Below are 7933 nucleotides of genomic sequence, written 5' to 3'. Positions count from 1 at the left end.
AGAACCTTGCAACATCGTAGGAAGAAACCGGTCCCGAATCCAAACAGTCAATGAGCAATACCGGTACTTCTGGAGTGGGGTCTGGCAAAATGTCTGGTAATGGGCAACGGCTGAGCGCGTCTGCGTGTCCTAGATTGGAGCCCGGTCGATGAATTAACTTGTAAGAGTACGCAGCCAGGAAAACAGTCCACCTGGTCATGCGTGGAGAAAGGGAGACCGGAGTGGGGCGATTTCCCGCCAAAAGTCCTAACAGCGGTTTGTGATCAGTAATGAGTTCAAAATCGCGGCCGTAGAGGTATTCATGGAAACGTTTCACACCTGCTACGGCAGCCAACGCTTCTCTGTCCATTTGGCTGTAGTTCCTTTCGGCCGATGAAAGAGTTCTGGAGTAGAAAGCAATGGGTGCTTCTTTTCCGTCGGGCATCCTGTGGCTGAGGACTGCTCCAACCCCGAAAGGCGATGCGTCGCAGGTCAATACCAGCGGGAGGGTCTGACTGTATTGCACAAGTAGTGAGTCAGTGGTGAGCAGGCGCTTTACCCCGGCGAATGCTGCAGCTTCGGCTCGTCCCCATCTCCATGGTGCGTTCCTCTGGAGTAGACGGTGTAGTGGCTCAGCAACGGTCGCCTTCTGTCTCAGAAAAACGCTGTAGAAATTAAGTAGTCCGAGGAAGGCCTGCAACTCGGTTTGATTTCGTGGTGTGGGGGCGTCCTGGATCGCCTTAATTTTCTTTTCAGTGGGGTGAATTCCCTGACCATCAATTCTATAACCCAGGAATTCTACGCTAGGCACGCTAATTTGGCATTTTTCTTTTTTAAGGCGGAGGCCCTTCTCTCTGATTCTGGCCAAAACAGATCTGACTCTTTTGTTTAGTTGCTCCTCGTTTGCAGCGGACACCAAGATGTCGTCAAAATATAGGACGACTCCCGGTATCCCTTGCAACAGTCGTTCCATGACGCTCTGGAACAATCCTGGAGCAATACTTACGCCGAATTGTAGCCGGTTGCATTTAAACGCTCCTCTGTGCGTCACTATAGTCTGGGCCTCCGCTGTGGCGCTATCTACTGGCAGTTGCTGGTAAGCTTGTGCCATATCTAACTTAGCGAAAACCTTTCCTGGCCCCAATGAGTGCAATAGGTGCTGTACTACGGGCACAGGATATGCGCTCTGTTGTAGCGCGACATTAATTGTGCATTTATAGTCTGCGCAGATGCGGACTGATCCGTCTGGCTTAACTGGGGTCACGATAGGTGTCTCCCAACGCGTGTGATCTACCGGCTCAAGGATTCCTTGTTCCACTAACTTATCTATCTCTTTATCTATTTTTGGGCGGAGTGCAAAAGGCACTCGTCTCGGTTTAAGTCGGATTGGCGCCACATTTGGGTCTAAATTGAACGATATTGGTTTGCCCACATACTTACCAAGACCGGAGCTGAACACATCCTCGAACTCCTTAAAGATCTTTTCAGCGCTGCTGTTTCTCACGGCGTTGATTCCGGTGACTTCTAATCCCAGGGCTTCAAACCAATCAAGCCCCAGGAGGTTCTGCAATGGCGCGCTGGCGATGGTCACGGGCAGCTGGGCTTCGATGTCCTTGAACCGGATGTGGAATGTGCCTTGGCCCACGATGGGGACTTGGTTCCCCTGGTAGTCTCGTAGCAGGACGTCTGGAGCGCGCAGTTGGCTCTTTCTGAGGCTGGGAATGGCCTGTTTCATGGATGCCCATGAAATGATCGTCAGGGTTGATCCTGTGTCAACTTCCAGCTCGCAGGGTGAGCCCTCCAAGAGGACTGTGACTTTCAGCCTTTTGGGCCGCTTAGGGCGGACCTGATGTATCGTGGTGAGATACGTTCGCAACTCCTCTCTCTGGGTCAACTCTATCTCATCGTCTACATCCTGAGAATACTCTCGTTGAGCGTCTTGGTAGAACGCTCTTTCAGCTCTCTGTGTGAATTCTCTCTGGGGATACGCTCGCTCACTTTCTTGTGAGTAATCTCTCTGGGAATACGCTCGTTCAGCTCTTTGGGAAGTTTCTCTCTGGGTAAACACTTGTGGATTTCTCTCTGGGCGCCCTTTTTGATTCCGCCAAGCCCCTGGGTTGGGCTTCTGTTGGCGGTACATTGGTGGCTGCCGTGAGGCAGGGACTCCGCTCCGGCACACTCGTGCGATGTGCCCAAGTTTGTTGCAGTGCGAACAAACAACGTTCCTGAACCTGCAAGTAGACCTGGGGTGATTCCCTCCGCAGCTTGCGCAGGGCGGCAAACGGGATCCGGGTTTTCCCCCAGGTCTCCAGTGACTGCTCTGCATCAGGTGACTGTCCTCGAACTCGGGATCCACGTAGTCGGGGCTTGCGTCTTCGTAGTGGACTCTGGTTTGTCTCGGTGCTGGCTGGGTTTCGCTGACCCTTCGTTGTATGGTCACTGCTGATTTCTCCGCTGATTCCGACGCTCTTGCTTTGTTCAACGCTGACTGTAGGGTTAGATTCGGGTTGGCTAACAGTTTCTTTTGCAACGAAATGTCTCTTACCCCACATATGAATTGCTCTAAGATATGCTCTTCCAAATCCCTGTATTCGCAGTGGGCTGCTATTCTTCGTAGAGCTGCAACAAATTGGTTAATGGATTCTCCCGCCTTTTGAGTCCTCATGTTGAATTCTTTGCGGCTGACATGGCGGGACGGTTTTGGCGCGTAATGTGTTTCCAAGGCTTGTTTCAGCGTCGCCCATGGTACTGCTTGTATTGGAGTAGGCGCGGTGAGGTCTCTGGCCGTATTGAAGACTTCCTTTCCGCAGTAGCCGAGGAAGATATTTTTCTTTCTTGCATCGGTGATCCCCGTGTACTCATTTGCTTCGAGGAAACACTCGAAGCGAATCATGAAGGCTTCCCATTCGTCGGTTGCTGGGTCGAAAGGAGCGGGGGGAGCATGCATCGCCATCTTCTCAGTTTGAATTTGCCGCGCTGCGGTGATCTGAGATGGCTGCCGGAATTTCTGCCGAATTCCTGGGCTGGATCAAATCCGGAGATTCTTGAAGTAGCGTTCTTCGTCCTATCTGTCTCTCGATCCCACCTTCGTCGCCAATGTTAGATCTGGGCAACGAGAGACAGACTACGGACACGAAGTAACTTAACAGCTCATTTTATTAGTAGTAGTAGTGATCCAGCTTGCTCTGTGGTCGGAGGGTTCCCCTTTTATAGGGATGGGGCACGCCCATTGACCAATCAGAGGAATACCTGTTTCCCGCTGTAGGAGCGGACCTGAGGGAAGACTTATAATAAATAATAATAATAAATTTGGATTTATTAGCCGCTCCCTTTCCAAGTAGGACTCGGGGCGGCGTATCCCGATATATGTTAATATCTAACATTCACTTTCCTTCTTTATGATATGGACATCCATCATAATTTCAGATAGTTATAAAATGTGTATCAGGGATATAAAAAAGGAGCAGCAAGATGCCCCCCAGGGCCCCTCAGGACCATTTCTTACATTACTGTTACTCCAGGGCTCCCATTCATGCAACACACACACCACTCGGAGCCCTGTGCTGTGAGGCTCCATCTCATCAGCGTCTCTTTGGGCCCAGAGCAGGAGACTTGCCAGCTGCCACAGAGGCTCCCCACAAAGGGCTCCGTAGCCCTTGAGACCTACCGGTCCCTCTGGGGAGGGGAGGGCAGTGCTCTGGCTAGGAGGGGGAGGGGAGGGGGCTGGGGAGGGGCAAATGGGAGCTTCTCTTAGTGGGCGATTTTTGGATCTGTGGGGCAGAGCGAAGCCCTCTTTCCGTCTGTTGGGCATTTGGAGGGAAAGAGGTTTTTTCCAGCTCTGGGCCAAAAAGACTTTGGAATCCGATGTTTCCTCCAATTCTGGACCAGACAGACTCTCTCCTCCTCAGCTGCCCCATCTGCCTCCAACCTCCCACCTCACAAAATAGGAAACCTCAAGGGAAATTAAAGGAAGAGAGATGCTTTTATGAAAGGAGTGGGCGAGAGGACCCAGGATAGAGAAGAGAGCAGAGGTGGGATTCAGCAGGTTCTGACCAGTTCTGGAGAACTGGTAGCGGAAATTTTGAGCCGTTCAGAGAACTGGTAAATATCACCTCTGGCTGGCCCCACCCTCATCTATTCTCTGCCTTCCGGAGTCCCAGCTGATCAGAGTCTTTTGTTGCCCTGCAGAGGAGAATGGCGCTAGAAAGCAGGTTGGCAGGGTGGGGAGGAAATGGGGATTTTGCAGTACCCTCCCCCTGCCACGCCCACCAAGCCTCACCCACAGAACCGGTAGTTAAAAGTTTTGAATCTCACCAGTGGAAGAGAGGGAGGGGGCGAGGGTGGATTGAGAGGGAGCGAGTGATCCACTTGATCCCTTTAACCTTGGAGAGAGAGATTCAACGGTCATCTCTAGTGCCTGCAACAAACTCCTGCAGTCTTCAGAGTTCTTGGATAGGAAGCCAGTTAAGCTTCCCTTCCCTTCCCTTGGTTTTCTCCTTTTCCCCTCCCTCCTTCCCTCCATCCCCTCCCCCTCACACCCCCTCCCCATGTCATTTAGCACTTTGAGACCCTTCTGTGTGCTCAGTTCTTCTGGGAGCCTTTCTTATGGCTTTCACATGCACCCCTCATGTTTCCCTTTTATTCAACAAGCATTGTCTTTCTCAGGACCCCCCTCTTCCCTTGTGACCCCCCCATATTGAGAGGTCCCCAGTTGCTGAGGGGTCTAGGAGGGGGCAACCCCCAGCATCTCCCCACAGCTGGATCCAAGACGATGATAGAAAAGGTCAGGGAGACTTTCCTGGGCTGATGGTGGGCTGGGGTAAGTAGGTTCCCCCAACAAGGCTCCCCCTGAGGGTCTGCAGGGCATTTGAGGAGAAGGCAACACATGGGGAGCCCCCTCCTCAGGGAAGGCTCTGAGGAGGATCCTGGTAAGGAAAACACCTCTGAAAGGGTCGCCCAGAGGGTCAGAGGTCACCTGCTGGACATTGGAAACCCAATTGACCCACAAGAGAGACCCCAGTCCCTCCTTCCTTGCCCAGAATGGCTTCTCCTCCCCCTTTGGCCCTTTTATGGGGGAGGCAGAGAGGACAGAGGCCCCTTGGAGAGGAAGCCCTAAGATGGCCTCACCCAGCCCCTGTTTTCTAACAAGGCCATCAAGTCCTTCATGGAAATGAGGTTTGGATAGAGACTGGCACTCTGCTTTGCAGCCCCCCAAGTCTTGGCTACAAGTTTTGCTTTCCGTATTTAGTTTTTCCATCCAAATTGGGTGGCAGAGACCTTGGTGGACGCCTGTCAAACTCTGGTTGCCAATCTGCATCTTTAGAGGAATTGTGGGATGAATGTAGGAAACACTACGGAGGCCTCAGCTATTCCTTGACCTCTCTTCTGACCAAACTTTGAAAGGAAAGCTGGGAATAGCTGTAAGTTCAATTGTTTGGATTTTAATTGGCCAATCGCATTTTCCATTATTGTCAGTATTCCTCTGTTCCTTTAAATTACAATTTGCCCTGGCTGTCCAACAATTGTCCTAAAGGATCATTGAGGTTAAAAGAACTGGAAGCCAAATACATTTAGAATATTATATACTGTCCTGGATATTGTCTCTCAAAACCTAAATTCTGATTCCCCACCCAAAAAAATATATTAATGCTATTACTTTATCTTCTGTCTGACAATTGTCACTATTTGGTGAAGGCATGCAATTTCCTTCAGAGAATGGGACTCCATGAAAAGTCTCCAAAAAGAGAAAACAATTCTTCATGGGCCACATTAAAGGCTCTCAAAATCTTTAATCCATGTCAATAAAACTTTGTCTTTTTAAGTGCATTTTTTCAGCGTTGCAGGAAGAATAATCTGGACTTCCTGCAATAACCTCTATAAAACATCTCTTTACCGATCACAGACGGTCGTACTTGTGGGTCAGCCAGGAGTTCTGCCTCTTGTGCATTGCATGAAAGAGCCCCAATGTGAAGCTTGTCCTGGAAAGTGGAGCCCAAGGGGTCTCTGGGAGCCCCTCCTCCCACCAAGGAGTCTTCCTGCCTGCTGCATTGGAGGATGGAGGCAGAAAGCAGGTCAGGCTGGGATAAATCCTCTCCATTTTTGAAACTTGCAGAGACCTGGCTGACTTCTTCTACACAGACTGGGCCACCCCAATCCTCCCCCCTCCATGTCCCCAGGACTGTGTGGTAGACAGGAGAGAGGAGGGGTCATAGCCCCCCACCCTCTGTTGAGAGAGGGCTGTTCAGTTTTAACCTAGATGGCCTCTTGGACCCCTCTTTCCAACCAGGGGTCTCCTCTGTCCAGAGGATGGACTTTGCTCTCTCCCAAGACAGCAACACAGTCCTTTCCCCAGTTCCAAGGAGGTCCCCCCCCATTTTACCTCTGATTCAGGTGACCCTGAGGGGGCAGATAAACCCCCAGGTGGCCTCAAGGCCTCTCAGAGAGCTCATGGCTGACCTTCACAAGGCTAAGCACCAAAGAGGACAAATCCTTCCATTCCCCACCATTCAGTCAGAACTGAAGAAGCTTCTTGGAGGAGAAGCGAAACGTTTTCAAGGAAACAAACCAAGAAATCCAGCTGTCTTTTGAAAAGCACCTTTGGGATGTGCACTGAATATGCCCCAAAGAGGGATGGGGCTTTTGAGGTCTGTTCCATCTCTAAACAAGGAAAAGCGATGAAGTGGGAGAGTCTTTCCTTTAGGCTGCACCTCAGGTCTTGTGCAGGAGGTTCCCTTTGCAAAGAGCAGGTGAGCCTGTCAGGCCTTCTTAGCCTCCCATCCTTGAGCAGGGGGGGTCACCTGTCCTTTCCCTGCCACAGCTGGTTGCTGGTGGTTTCAGGCAGACAAAATTAAACAGAATAGCAGACTTGGAAGGGACTTTGGAGGTCTTCTAGTCCAACCCCCTGCTTAGGCAGAACCCCATGGATTCCCCACTGCTGAGTGCCACTCAACTGTCAACCTGAGCTGAAGGGGGGGGGGATTCCAAGGGAGGGAGGGGTCAAGGGTTGAGTAGAGGGAGAAGTGTTGTTTGACCTCTAGGTTACCTGGATACCTGGATTCTGTTGGAACGCTTTTCTGTTGATGGGTGGGGCCATACAAGCTATAAAAGCTTGACTGGATGAGAGAGAGAGAGACAGAGAAGAGACAGAGAGACACAGAGAGAGAGACAGAAGAGAGACAGAGACACAGAGAGAAAGAAAAACAGAAAGATAGAGAGACTGAGAGGTGAGTAGGACTTGGTTTCTGGTCTCTGGTATTTTTTTTCCTGCTTGGGAGTTTGACCTTGGGATGAATACCTTAGTTGTTGAGGAAGCACCAACCATTGAATCCAGAAATTGACTCTTCTTCCTCCATCCCTTTTCTCTTTCAGAAATGGATCCAAATGAGCAGCTGCGGCCATCCAGCGACAGACCCCAGAACGTCCTTGGGGACCCCTGGAAGGCCACTTTGTTCGTCCTTGGGGTCTATGTATTCGTTGGCCTCTGCGTATTTCTCCACCTATGCAAGTAAGTTGCTCCTGTTAAAGGGAGTATCATCACCACAACCTGGGGAGCCCTGGGGCACTGAAAGCCCCCCAAAATATTGGTACAACTAATTGGAGAAAGTATAGAATCCTCCAGGGCTGGAAGGGACCTTGGAGGTCTTCTAGTCCAACCCCCAATCTTGAAAATCTGGAGCCCACATTGAGAATTATCTTTGTTATCATTGTTAAGAAAACAATGTACCAGTCAATTATATTTGATTCTTTTCTTCTTCTTTAATCCCCAGAAAAAGGTGTCTGCAAGTGTCGCCAGAACAATGAAATGAAGATGTGGAGGCCGCCATAATCACGGTGGAACCGTACATACCGGAACCCATTTACCCCAACATCCCCATCATTGATGAGCGAAGGATGTCAGACGTTCTGCCTTGCACGACAATGTGATGGTTGGTAAGTGAACTAATTTGGTGGTCAG

The sequence above is a fragment of the Natrix helvetica genome, assembly GCF_964273705.1.
Source record: "Natrix helvetica genome assembly, chromosome: 5".
Classification (NCBI taxonomy): domain Eukaryota; kingdom Metazoa; phylum Chordata; class Lepidosauria; order Squamata; family Natricidae; genus Natrix; species Natrix helvetica.
The sequence above is the reverse complement of the archived record's forward strand: the minus strand, read 5'-3'. Positions refer to the sequence as shown.